The 14,572-nt window shown below is 39.9% G+C and overlaps 1 protein-coding gene across 1 annotated transcript in view; it reads left to right on the plus strand.

Moving 5' to 3' along the window:
- The first annotated feature begins 284 nt into the window (after positions 1-284).
- Positions 285-14,572, plus strand: part of Abhd17b (abhydrolase domain containing 17B, depalmitoylase) — a 34,321-nt gene continuing 20,033 nt past the window's right edge. Inside the window, exon 1 of the mRNA XM_051146235.1 lies at positions 285-392. The gene's annotated coding sequence lies outside the window, so the exon portion shown is untranslated. The remainder of the gene's footprint in view (positions 393-14,572) is intronic.

The raw sequence follows: 14,572 nt of genomic DNA on the forward strand, positions 1-14,572 counted from the left end.
GACCAGCTCCTGCCGGGCCGCGCGCCGCTCGCCCCCCGCGGCCCTCCTCCCAGCTCCCACCCGCTGCGGCCGCGCGCCTCGCCGCCTGGCGGGCTAGAGAGGCGCCGAGGAAGGCGGGCTGCCGAGAAGCCAGCGCCGGGCCCTGCGGTGCGGACGGCCACCACGGCCGCGCGCGAACTCAGGCCGGAGAGCCCCGGCGGCGGCCGTCCCTCGCGCCGGGGCCGTTAGTCAGCAGAACGCGAGCGCGCGTGGAGGGGGCCACACGAAGCACGCCGGGCACCGCAGCGCTCGTTCGCGTCCTCGCGGGCCCGGGCCGGGCCGAGCGCGCAGAGTCGGCGGGCGGCGCCCGGCGGAGGACAGCGAGTCCGGCGGTCGCGACTGCCCAGCTGCAGGTGCGTGGGGCCGGGCGGCTGGGCCTCCCGGGGGGGGAGGGTCGCCGCTCGGTGCGGGGAACCAGGCCAGGCGGCTCCGGAGCGGGGCTCCCGAGCAGGCAACCCGCGCGTCCCGGGCCTCCGTCGCCCGCAGGGAGGACCGCAAGATGGGGTCGGCGCCGCTCCCCTTCCTGGATCTGGGCCACTCGCGGGCCCTCCTCGTTCTCGGCTCGGTGTCCCGGTCCCGCCAGCCTCGCTTTTAGATGGAGTCGACCCGGAGCTTGAGCGGGGTATCCCGCTCCGCCTGTCGCGGGAGATGCTTTCGATGGCTTGAACTTCTATCATCTCTGATTGAGAACTCTAGGAGGTTGGATTTGAATTGAAAGTTGAGGGATTCTGTTCGAAATTTTATTTAATACTGAGCCAAGAAAGTTGGGTCACGTTATAGTGTGTGGAGGACGTTCGGAGAGTTTAACCTCTCGGCTTTTTTTAAAAAACAAACAAAACGAAAAGGTTCAGAACCTTAATCGTGGTGAGATTTCTGTCAAAAGCAGAGTATTTGGTTGCACCAACGGTGCTCTAGTTTACTATGAAGCTGATTTGGTGAGAAAGGATTAGAATAACGGGGCGCTGAAAGGGTGACCTTTAAATTTTGCTTGGGAGTTTATGAAAGGTATTCCTTGTCCAGTGTAGCGTTTAATCCCGACGACAATTCATTTACGTTTCTCAAGCCTTCAATATATAAAAAAGAATTTTTGGACATCTTGGGTCAGCATTTGGAACTACCTAGTGAGGCCTGAATAGAACATCGGGTACGGTTTATGATGACATTCATTTGTTTACATTAACGGAGATTTTTCAGTAAAGGAACATTTCTTTTGCAGAGAATTTGCGTCCATATATTTGGCGCATGGATTCACTTGGATAGCGTACCTACTCGTAGCCAATGCAGTGTTTTGAATATCAAGATTATTATCTGTGTCCATGCTTGTTACTAAATTTTACTTGGGGAGAGGGGGTAGTGGCCTTATAAAAGGAAATTGGTGGATGCGACCGTTTTGGATCTTAGAAACGGATAAACTCTCTGCTGTGCCTTTGTTACTATTTCAGATCTAGGAGAAAATAAGTAGCGCCTTCACCCATATTTTGACCTCTCTTTTCTCCTACTCTAGTACTAATAAGGTTAATTGGCAAGGATAGGATTAGATTTTCAGCGGGCTAGGCAGCTTTAAATTTGTCCCTTGGCGTACAATATCCTGGTTGACACGTGGCTTGTTTCCCTAAGTACCATCTCCCATTTTGTATGGGAATGAAATGACCACTGAAAGAGCAGAATCTCCCCCACCCCACCACATACGTCACCATAAAGTCCTAGGACAAGATAATGTTTTTAGTAGCCTGATAAAACCCAGTAGAATGAGGCAATTGGTGCCTGTTCCACATTCTGTTACTAAATTGCTCTACAACTCGAGGTGCGCTGTTCTAGGCTGAGTCAGTGTCCACATTAGTAATATAAAGTAATAAAACGTGCCACCTGTTTAGGAGCACTTGTTGCTTCTGGAGAGGACCTTTGTTCCTTTCCCAGGACCCACCTGGTATCTCATAACCACTGCTAACACCAGTTCTCGGGTATATGTCATCCTTCTCTCGTCCATGGACACCAGGCCTGGTGAATATAACATACAGGCAGACAAAACATCCAATAAAAAGAAATCTAAATCTCTCTTTAATATAAAACTATTCAACCTGCTCAGTTTTTAGGGGTACTAATTGATAAGCTATTTTGTGTGTGTTAGTGTTGGTGCTGTAACGGTGTAAACAAGGAAATTTAGGGCTTATTTGCTTCTTTATTTTACTTTCACTCTGATTTCTCTTGTAATTCTCAAAATAGTGTCTCATTTTCCTTCCCTGTTAGGAATCGCTCATGTACATTACCTTGTCTGCCCCAGCCTTGTGGGGTGGAAGAACGACTTTCTGGCCTTTACAGATTGAGTAAATAAAGAGCAGAGAAATTATTTAAATTGCTAAAGCTAGATAGTAAGAGCTGAGACTTGAGCCCACATTTTTTGATTTGTCCTCAATCCTTGGTGTTGAAAAAGTCTTCTATGCCATGATTCTATTCAGTTTTTCTTCAGTTCCGGTGTAAAAGTAGCTGTATCAATTTGATGACATAAAATGTAATGAGAATTTATGTACCTCTCATCTAGTTGAATACAAAAAGATACAAATCAAAGGGATACTTTCCCTGTATCTTGTAAATTTTCCCAAATCCTATTCTCTTTTTCCCACTCCAACCATTAACCTTAAATTGCCATGGCTCCATGCTATCATTGTTCATATAAACAGCATTTAGCTGGACACACGCCTGTAATCCCAGCACTCAGGAGGCAGAGGCAGGTGGATCTCTGAGTTCGAGGCCAGCCTGGTCTACAAAGTGTCTAGGACAGCCAAGGCTTCACAGAGAACCCTGTCCTGGGGAGGGGGCGGGGGGTGGAGACAAAAACAGCAAGAGCAAAAACCCACCACCACCACCAACAACAACAACAAAAACCCGGCATCTAGATCCTTGAATATATATATAATATACATATATATGTGTATGTGTATATGTACATGTGTGTGTATATATATAATTTTGATGGCCTTAAATCTATTTGAGCATGATTTTTATATCTTTTCTGTAGCTTGTTTCTCAGTTTGGGCAATATTCATCTATAGTATTCCAAGTCTTTCTGTTTTGTTTTCACCACCCTATGGCCATGTACAAATGTTCTATGACCAACTATGTGTACAGCAGCAGTCTTAAAATTATATTGCTTGGTGTCTTTCTGTAAGTTTACTCTTGGCGTTTGCACAAGAAAATTGCCCGACAGTAGGTTTCTGAAATGTCTCACTGTCTTGGCTTTTTAAGACAGGGAGACCCTAATTAGCCCAAGCTAGCCTTAAACTTGAGATCCTCAACCCTCAGTCTTCCAGTGCTGGCTTTAGAGGTGAGCACCACCACTGCTAGCATGTTTTCCCATATGTGTATTTAAATATATGCAAGGCATGTCCAGAGTTGGTTCTTGACCTTATATCCTTATTTATAATGTGTTTCACTGATCGATACTTGAGCAGCTACCCTCAATGTTATATCAACAGTATCAGAAGCACCTGGAGTTTGTTTGTTAGGTCTGTGGTGCCTCAAGCCCTATCCCACTGGCTCAGATGCAGAAGGTTAGTGGGATTGCAGGATGTGTATCCACATAAAGTCTCAGGAGTATTGCTTGAGTCAGATACTCTACCTCAGTGGGTAGCCTCACCGGCAGTCAGCTCAGTTGCTGCCGCTGTCCAGTCTGATTGATCTATGGATTTCCTTAAACACTAAAAGCAGCACTATTGCTGACAGTGATCTTGTAAAATAACAAGCTTAATCCTTAAAGCTTGAACAAAAGAGCATTACAGTCTTCCCTTTACACACAGGATAAATTATTTAATGTCATCATTGTGTTAAGACAATATAACTAGACAGTGAGTGCATTTTTAGAAATATCTGCCTTGGAGTTGGTTTTTCCTTTCCTTCTCCCAGTGAATACCCAATAGCACAGTTAAAATGCATGGGACTTAGAGCAGGACTATCTTTTTCTAGTTTGCTTTGATTTGTTTCTATTGGTGGGGTGTAGCGTTAAGGACTCAGTATCTGAGGCTGGCCTTGAACTAGTGATCTTCCCACCAAGTATAGCTCCCACAGCATTCTCTTCATACAGGGAAAGTTCGCCCTGCCCCCTTCCCTAGCTTTTGGTTTAGTGGTGCTTCATTCATGATACCTGCAGGCTGTCAGTAAGAAAGATTACCCTCATCCATAAATGTAGTAGTAGATTGCCGGCCCACAGGGTGCGATCTTTTCTTTATTAGATAACTGCCAATTTTCTGTCCATATTGTTTGTGCCAGTAATGGATGAGGTAGGTTTTTCCATCTTATTCATACTTTACTTTAGACTTACCAGCTTTTGCCATTCTAAGCATTCTAAGGAGTACAGAATGGCACTTGATTCTAGTTTCAGTCACATCTCCCAATTATTTGTATTGTTGGTAATAGTTTGATTTATTCCTTAGCCATATGTATTCTTTTTCTGTGATTTTTTTTTTTTTTTTTAAGAATTTTTAATTCAGTGATCTTACTTATTTAATGTTTTGGAACAGAGTCTTACTCTGAAGATTGGACTGGCCCCAGATTAATAGCAGTCTTTAGTTTAGCCTATCAAGTGCTAGGATTGTCACCCACCACACCTGGTTTAGTATTTTTTATTTTAATGTCAGACTTATCATACTTTAATGTTTTCCTCACATAGATCTTGTGATAATTAGTGCTGTTAGCTTAGCAGATTCTAGAATCATCTGGGAGGTGGACCTCAGCGCATACCTGTGGGGATCACATTGGTTGCATTACTTGATACTGGAGGACTCATCCTACTTGCAAGTGAGACCCTTCCCTGGCAGGGGTCTTGGGACTTTTCAAATGAACACAGTGAGTTAACTAAGCACCAATGTACATTTGACTCTGCTTTCTGCCTGTGAATGCAGTGTAACCAGCTAATTGACACTCTTGACACCTTGACTTCTACCATGATGGATAGACTGTTTGTGTGTGTGTGTGTGTGTGTGTGTGTGTGTGTGTGTGTGTGTGTGTGTGTGTACATCCTTGACTGTGGGCCAGAATTGACTTTCTCCCTTTAGCTACTTTTGTCAAGACTATTTTATCACAGAAAAGTATCTAAGTCTGAAATTGTTTTTTTTTTTTTTTTTAGTGGTAGTAGTAGTAGTAGTAAAAGGGCTTTAAATTAAATGTAGTTATTGAAAGAAACTACGATTTTAATGTTAATGTTCTCTGTTGACATTATAGTGATGCTGGTCATTGGATTTAGTTAGTACCTCTATATGGAAAATTAAAATTGGCTAGAGAAATGGCTCAGTGGTAAAGAACATTTGCTGTTCTTCCAAAGACTCTGAGCATGGGTCCCATCACACATTGTGTAGCTTGCAGATGCCTGTAACTCCAGGTCCAGGACATCTGACATCCTTTTCTGGTTTCCACAGACATGCGCGCGCACAGGCACACACACACAAATGAATAATAAAACTTAAAGAATAATAAAGTTTGATAACTATTGTAATCACAGTCGAAATATCTCTTAAAAAAAAAAAAAAAAAAAAAAAAAACACTAAAGAAAGATTCTTGGAGTCTGCAACCATTCCACGAGCATCCCTAGTGCGAAAATTTGAGTACTGACATAATGGTCAAAAGTTTCAGATTTTTGGAGTATTTTAGGATTTCTGACTTGGAGGTTAAGAATGCTCAGCTAGTAAAAGTCTAAAAAAAATATTTCAAAATAGATTTCTGGTCCTACTGATTCCACATGGGATGCTCAAGCTGTACTTCCAATCATATGTTCCATCTGTGGCTCACATTCAGCTTCTAGAAGCATAGAGCATGGCAGGCACTTCTGTTGATCATTATCCAAATCCTCCTCGTTTCACAGTCTTCACTTTGTGTTGTTGGTAATAGCTTGATTTATTTGTTGACCATGTGTATTCTTTTTTTTTTTTGTCATTTTTTAAATGGGTTTTTAAAATACTTTTATTTTGGCTAAGATTTTTAAATGATATTCATAATTCCAGTCTCCACTTCTTTAATAGAATAAAGTGTCAAAATAAATTAAAATCTTTGAGTGTAAGTTGGTTTAAATATGGGGCCCGTTTTGTCTCCTTAGAAACTATACATTAAAAATAATGTTTAAATAAGTTCTTATGGCTGGCTAAAGAGGAAAAGTGGGAGTATGTTCTCTGCATATGCACTGCTCACTATTGTAGGATTGGTTTTGTTTGGTGGTGGAAGGAAGCTTATGAACAAAATAAAGATGCCTAACTTAATGCAAGAACTCAGCATCTAGCAGAGGACCACTGTTCATATGTACAGCAAACAAAATGTCTAATGTTAGAAAGTGGTAGATATTTCATAATAAGTAACCCGGAGGTCCAAGAGAGCAAAGAGAGCAGTTTGACATACTAAACAGAGTTTCACTGGACAGGGGAGAATGAGCAAAGTCATGCTGTCAGTGAAGGTGTTAACTACGAAGATATTAGCAGAATCCACTAAGACTGGACATAATAGTCTTTATATTAGGCCTGTGTGCCTGCCATTTATTTATTTATTTATTTTTAAAGATTTATTTATTATTATGTATACTGTGCTCTGCCTGCATGTACACCTGCAGGCCAGAAGAGGGCATCATATCACATTATAGATGGGTGTGAACCACCATGTGGTTGCTGGGAATTGAACTCAGGACCTCTGGAGGTGCAGTAAGTACCCTTACCCTCTGAGCCATTTCTCCAGCCCGCCATTCCCACTTTAAAGTTGTGTGAGCTTAGAAAAGAACGTGCAGCCATGGTTTCCTTGAGTATAAAAGTAAGACAATGTCAGAAAAGTATTATTAAAAATTAAGAGATAAGTAAAAGGACCCACCCCTCACTTCATTCTCATGTGGAACTCTGTACTTTGTTTTCATAGTGTATGTCATAGCTTATAATTATCTGCATCACGTTTGATAAAGTTTATCTCACCCCTTCTGAAATACTGATGGAAAGAACCAGTCTCTGCAGTACTAACCATTTCATTAACAATCACAGACAGTCTTTAAATCTTTTTCATTTGGAAGTTATCTCTTACAGATTTGTTAGGAGTGTTTTGTGTTTATACAGTCTTTGAATTAGAGCTATAGACTATATTGCAGGCATTAGCTTGTTAATTACTATACATCTTTGTGAGGAAAGCAGTAGGTATGTCTCATCTGCACTTCAGAGAACTGAGGCTGCTGAGTCACATAGTGACACAAAACCAAAGCAAATTTGAATCACATCTGACATTTGGTTCATTTTTTAAGCTTTTTCTCCTCTCTTTCTGAAATATTGCTAAAATTCACTTAAAAGCAAAGACTCGTGAGCTATAAATCATTAGATTTAGCCTTTGGACAATCATTAGGAAACAAGGAATTAATATTATGACTTTGTTTTTTATTGTTCCTTCATAGAGCTCCTCAAAATATCTGAGAAGTGGCATTAAAAATAATCACAGAGTTGTAAGCTTTTATCCTTAAAAATATGGTGTCTCTAGGGCTAAAGGAATTCTTTTTAGTATGGCTTTGTTGTGGAATTTCGGATTTATTTTGAGATATATAGTCATGTGAAATGAGTTAGAAAATACAGACAGGACTGGGGACATAGCTCAGTAGAAGGGATCTTGACTAGCATGACAAGGCCCTACATACAGTCCCCAGCACTGGGGGGGAAATGAATATGGTGTATATTTATTATGATCAGGATAAAGAATTTCTTGTGGTCATTCCCTATTGGACAAAACAAAAGCATATGCCTCCAGGAACCAAAATGGAAGGCTGTTTATCAGTCAGCTGTAATAAGCTTTCTTGGCTTATGAATTTAGTGTGTCCTTAAGAATGCTTTGAAAACTGAGATAATTTGACATAGTTTATGTAATAATCTTCCAAAAAATTCTGTCCCCAGATTGTGACCTAAATTTTGATTCTGATTAGTATTTTACACAGTGTCCAGATAATATCCTTCCTCCCCCCCATCCCCTCAACAAAAACAGTATATAATTTAGTAGTTTGTATCTGAAATAGTACAGTGTACCTAAAGAAAAGAAAAAGAGGAAGGGGGGGTTTCTGGCTGTTTAGCTCAGGTTTCCCTTGAGTCTTCCTGCCTCAGATACCTTAATAGCTGCTTATGTTTTGTTCACCCAGTCTACAGGTTACATTTTGCTTAGATTAGAGCTTTTTAATAGACTTCAGTGTGACTTTTATTAATTAAATGTTTAGAGCAAGAAGGTAGTATTAGTGAGAACCTCTTGTTTTGTTTGTTTTTCCAAGACAGGGTTTTTCTGTATAACAGCCCTGGCTGTCCTGGACTTGCTTTGTAGACCAGGCTGACCTCGAACTTGCAGAGATCCCCTGCTGCTGCCTCTCAAGTGCTGAGATTACAGGTGTGCACCAACTTACCTGGCTCATGGATTTCTTGTTCTTAAAGGACATTCCAATATAAACCCCTAGGGTACTAGCTTTATCATTGTATCTGTTAGTTTCTGTAAAACATTTTGTCTCATAACATGGAAATATAAAAGTCAAAGTGAAACTTAGGCTGAAGTGCTAAAGAGAGTATCCAAACGAGACAGCATGGGCATAGCATAGTTGAGGGGAATGATGGGGAAGATTTTATCAGTAGATGTGTGCCGTATATGCAAATGCACAGAAGCAAGAAAAAAAGAAAAGGTGTGTATATATTCAGGATCAGCATGTTCAGCAGAATAAATGAGTAAAGATATGAGTAGAGGCCAGGATGCTGGGGGACTCTAATGTAGCATGGTGGAAAATAGATACAAAAAGGCTGAGAGGATTGGTGGAGGATACAAGGGAAGGGGGCACTGGTTTAATGTGGCAGAAAAGTACAGCAAAGAAAATACTGACTGAAATACTTAGAGTATAGTTTAATGGAGGGATTAAAAAAAATCATTAGATTTAAATAGGCTTTAATGTCCTTAGTATCTAAGTAGCAGTTAGAGCCTTGAGTTTAGCCTATAGGCATGGTGGCTCATTCCTGTAACCCTAGCAGAATTGTTTGAGGCTAGCTTTGTTTGGGGAATAGCAGGGTGTGGGTATAGCTTTTGTGAGGAGAGGAATTGAGACTGAGTGAAATAAAAAGATAAAAGACAAAAGACCAATCTGTCAGAAAACTAAAAAACTACAGAAATTGAGGTTGAAGATTAGCTTTAAGAAGGAAGGAAAGGACAATATTGTTACATGCTACAAAATAATACATTAGGTTGAAGATAAAAACTTATTGTACTTTGTTATTATTAAAAGAGGTTGACAGAAGAGATATTAGATCATAATACATTTTAGGCCTGAGAGGTAAAGCTCAGATTATGAAGAAACTTGGATATGGGAGTCTGTCTCTCCCTGTGTAGGTAAAGAGTCTTTGTTTATAACAGAAAAAATACATCAACAGAGGAATGCAGTGGAAACTGATCTACAGAATCTATGACTAATGAGTGGGGGTCTCTGAGAGATTGATCATTATGAGAGAAACTTTCTCAGGAGAAAAAAGACAATCATGATTTGATTAATTTCTAATGTTTAGAAAAAATGGTCAAACAAATGGTTAACAACTAAAAACATTTTTTTGTGTGTGTGTCTTGTTAGTCTCGTTAGTATATATAACAAGCTTTAAGACTATCTAATTTTCCCAGCACAGCTGCAAGTCACAATTGAGAAAAATGAGTCATGAAGGAGCCAATTGCCTAAGGTCACACACAGAGTCACTAGGTATTATTTGAATGCTATGTGTCTTGTTCCAAAGGCCAGGCCCTGGGTTAAAACCTGGTGTTAGGAGGACCAGTTTCTTTACAAAAACGTCTATCAATCCTGATCACTAGAGTTGCTTTCTGGGAACTCACATGATCCTAACTTACACATGGGGACTAAGGCACATGTATGCTTACATAAATACACAGATATGTGTACACATAAATGAGTATAATTTAAAATTATTTTAATTGGAAAAAAAAGATGGGAGAAAGCTATTTAGGGTTTGCCTCGTAAAATTACTTCAAAGGAAAATTTAAAAACACTTCATTTTTTTATATAAAATTTGTTTCTCAAAAAGATAACATTTATCATTATAAAAGTAGGAGAAACAACCTCAAAGTAGAAGGCATCTCTTTAAGTAAAACTGTGTTAGCTTAAAATTGATATACAATTCCCCACTGCTAAACTTGATTGGATTTAAAAAGACTAGGTAAGTTTGGTGACCATGCCCATAATTCCAGCACTGCAAAGGAAGATTCTAAGCTTGAGGCCACCCTACACAACATTAGAAAGACTGTCTGAAACCAAATAAATAAATAAATTATGTCCTTATTAAATTTATTTGGCACAAATAATTTGTCTATAACTTTCTGTTTTGGCAAAAAATCATGGAAACTTCATCACAAATTAGCACTATCCTTAAACCTCAGCTGCCTAGAAATAATTATGAAATAGCAAATCTATAAGCAAAAGCATAGTACATTACTGTTTCCAAATAAAATCCATTATGACTGAAGATTTGATTGTGTTCATAAAAACTGTTGTGGTTTTGTTCGTTTATTTGTTTGTTTATTGGGAGGTAGCACTGGCTGTCCTGGAACTCACTATGTAGCCCAGACTGACTTAGACTTAGAGGTCTGACTCCTGAGTGTTGGGATTAAAGGCATGCACCACCATGCCTGACTCTCTTGTTAAACTTAGGATTTTGCTCATTGTTAAACTGTCAAAAAAAATTAATATTGACAGATTCAAGTAACTGAGAAATAAAAACTGTTTATCTGTTCCTTTTCATTTCGCCTGTCTTTGTAATTTGTGTTTTCAGGGTTCTGCTGTTTAAGGAGTAAATTAGGTGTCAGGTTTGCACCTGCCGGTTAAAGCTTTGAAAGTCAATGTGCAGTAGCTTAACAAATACCATTGATGCCAACATTTGCCTCCTCAGTCCTACAGAATGTGGAAATTGTTAGAGGATAGACACACGTCTCCTGCTGTTAAGTACTAAGGCGTGGGTTGGGATGACTTGGATTCTTGCCAACATATTTTTGAGTTCAGCTACTCCAGCTGAGGTCTCCAGTAGTTACAGCTGGCCACTTTGAATAAATGGTCAGGGAAGACAGTTAGGACATGAAATTTACAGCTGTTGTGATGTTTAGATGTCAGTTAATACTGCATCAACTAAGAGATACGTGCTATCCTTAGGGCTGAAGGAACAAATTACTCAGTTTTTCAAATGCCCCTACCTATTTAAAAATGAATACTTCAGGGATATCAATCCTGCCTCTTAGCACACATTTCAAAGTTGTTGCTTCATCTCAAAAACTTCCAAACATACAGGAATGTGTAGTTTTTGCCAACTCAAAGCTTTAAATTACCTCTTCAAAGACTAAGCTGACCAAAATGGAACACCACCACAACACACACACCACACACACCAGCTGGAAGCTTGTTCTCTTCTGGAAGGAAGAGGACTGCCTGGGATTTTCTTTATGTAGCCCAAGATGATCTCATGATCCATGTTTCTGTTTCCCAAGTGCTAAATTATATTTAGAACCCTTGTCTTTTCCCCACCGCCCAAATGACATTTTTATTATTATTTTTATGTGTATATGTATATGATATTGGGGAGGGGGTACCATGGCATACTTCTTGGAGTCAGGTGAGAACTTAGGAGTTGATTCTCTCCTACTTTTCCATGTGTTTCAGGCATTGATCTCTGGTCATCAAGTTTGAACAAAACCCTTTACCACCTGAGCCAGCTTGTTGGCCCCCACCCCCAATAGTACATTGTTATATAAAGATTTATTTTGTATTATTTTTATAAATTCTGTGTAAATGTGGAGGGGGTATGAGTATGTGAGTGTCAGGAGCCCATGAAGGCCAGACGTGTTAAAGGCAGTTGTAAACCACCCAGTGTGAATCCTGGGACCAGAACTCAGGTCCTGCTGTAACAGCATTAGGTGCTCCTAAACTACTGAGCCATCTCTACAGCCCCTCACCCTCATGACACTTTCCTGTTACCTTTTATTGTATTTTAAATTGTATTTATGTGCTACTATCTGTGTGAGTATTTGCATGTGAGTGCAGGTGCCCATGGAAGTCTTAGGCATTAAATCCCTTGAAACTAGAGTTAAAAGCAGTTGGGAGCCACCTGCCTTGAGTGCTGGTAACTGAACTCAGGTCTGATGCAAGAGCAGCAGTACAGGCTCTTTAGCCATCACTTCAGTCCTTAAAATTAAACTTTTTAAGGACTTTGCAACCTAATGAGGGAACACAGAGTATAGCTTGATGGATAAATACTATTGTTATGACTATAATTGATGAATTGGTATGGAATTGATATTTATATGCTGTAATAAATAGACTTAATCAGGTAATGCTTGTCTCTATTTAGCAATTTAATACATAATCCTAAACGTAATTCTCACCTCAGTGGTCTGTTTACTTAGTTTCCTTCTGGATTTTAATCATTCAGAAAGTAGGTTTCCATAATACACAGTACATTGTAGATTAAAAACAAAAAACAGGGCTGGAGAGATGGCTCAGATGTTAAGAGCACTGACTGCTCTTCCACAGGTCCTGAGTTCAATTCCCACCAACTACATGGTGGCTCACAGTCATCTATAATGGGATTTGATGCCCTCTTCTGGTGTGCTGGAGTACATCCAGGCAGAGCACTGTATACATAATAATAAATAAATATTTCAAAAAACAAACACACAATGGTACTGGTTTCCAGAAAAAAAATTTAAACCACAAATATATACATAATAGTGCTTAGAATTCTGATTCAGAACAGCAAAATAACTTCCTTCCTCCAAATTACTTAGCATTATCTCCATTTGTACTCTGTGTAGTCTTTGTAATATAGTGACCGATTTCATGGAATAAACACAATCTAGGAAAGACAGTAGGCATGGCTGGAGAGATGGCTTGGCTATTAAGAGGTCTTGCAGAGGATCAGAGTTGAGAGCTGAACACCAATGTCCGGTGGCTCACATCTGCCTCTAATTCCAGATCCTCTGGCCTCTGGGAGCATCTGCACTCAGGTACATAGTCTCATACACAAACAATTAAAACTAACAAATTATAACAGATATTAATGAAGCCTACAAGTAGATGTATGTCAGAAATCACAGTGTTTAGCTATAAAAGCATGTGTGAACCCTGCAAACTATAATAATGAACTGAAAGTGGTAAGATGGGTAGGTAGAGAGGTGAGCTAAGGCCAATACACACAAGTCTTTTGAGAACCTATATAGCAGTTTAGTTTTATTAGAAGTGTAGAGTGAAGCTATCAAGTTAGGTTTTTGGGAGTCCCCCCTTTCTTTTAGCTTTACTAAACAGAGAAACACTTATTCACATAGTAAAAAGCACAGACATGGGTACCCCAAGTAATTTCACATCGCAAAAAAATCCAAAGTTCTCGCCCACTCCACCCCATCCCCCGCTTCTTTCTCTCTTTCTCTGTCATCCTTAACTGTTTCTTCTCAAGGGTTTACAAGATGACCATTCTATAAGAAAGTGATAACCAGCTTGGCTTTGTCTTTGTTAAAATAAAATATTTTTATTGCTTCTTTGACAATTTGTAGTGTATTTTGATCCCCAGTCTTCCCTCCAACTCCCCCAGACCCACCTTCTTCCCTCTACTTTTTGTCCTCTTTTTTTAAAAAAAATTTTTTAGACTCTTTGTGAATGTCACATCATGCACCCAGTCTCATTCATCTCCCCCTCCCTTTTGTATGCTCCCTCTGTCTTTGAAACCTACCCACAAAAGAAAACAAAATGTTGAAAAAGAAAGAAGGAAAAAATACCCATCTTGCCATGGAAGCTGCAGTGTGTCATGGTGTATCACTCAGTATACCCTTTTGTCCAGACATCTTTACTTGTAAATGCTTACTGGAATGAGTCATTGATCTGGTTTGAGGCCTCTGGCTTCTGCTGCACCATCAATATTGGATTCTCACTGGATCCAGGGACTATTCTTGGCTATCCTGTTGTACTCTGTGTCGTGGAGATCCTTCAGGACCGGCTCCTTCATTCACTCCAGCAGTTCATAAATGGGGTAGATTTTGGGACAGGCCAGCTTAAAGCACTGGATCTAGCTCCTGGGTTGTAGCTGAGTTGGTCAGCATTCCACTTATCCTGTGCCTGTGCCACCAGGGCCAATTCTTCAGCCTACTGCGGTCGGTGATGGGTAAATGATATCAAAGTGTTTTAAAAGCAAGGACTCTATCATCTTTAAGTTGTTCAGATTCAGAGGACTTATGAGTAGAAGAAATTTACGTTTACTTTCCAAAAGTTTTTCATTTGTTATATACATTCTAAGTTGTTTTTCTTATCAGTTTTTTGTTTGTTTGTTTGTTTGTTTGTTTGTTTGTCAAAAGCCAGGAACTATTACAGAAGAGTAGAAAAGATAATACCAATAAATACAGAGGATTTCATGTGTTCTCATTGCCATTTAAAGATGGTAGAAATTACTTTCCCATTTGTTTTCTATTTTAGACTCTCAAGATGTTTAGGTCAATAAAATGTCCTTCCTCTGTGATACTGTTTTGGCCTGTTTTC

Source organism: Acomys russatus, chromosome 5 (assembly GCF_903995435.1).
Source record: "Acomys russatus chromosome 5, mAcoRus1.1, whole genome shotgun sequence".
In the NCBI taxonomy this organism is placed as follows: Eukaryota; Metazoa; Chordata; class Mammalia; order Rodentia; family Muridae; genus Acomys; species Acomys russatus.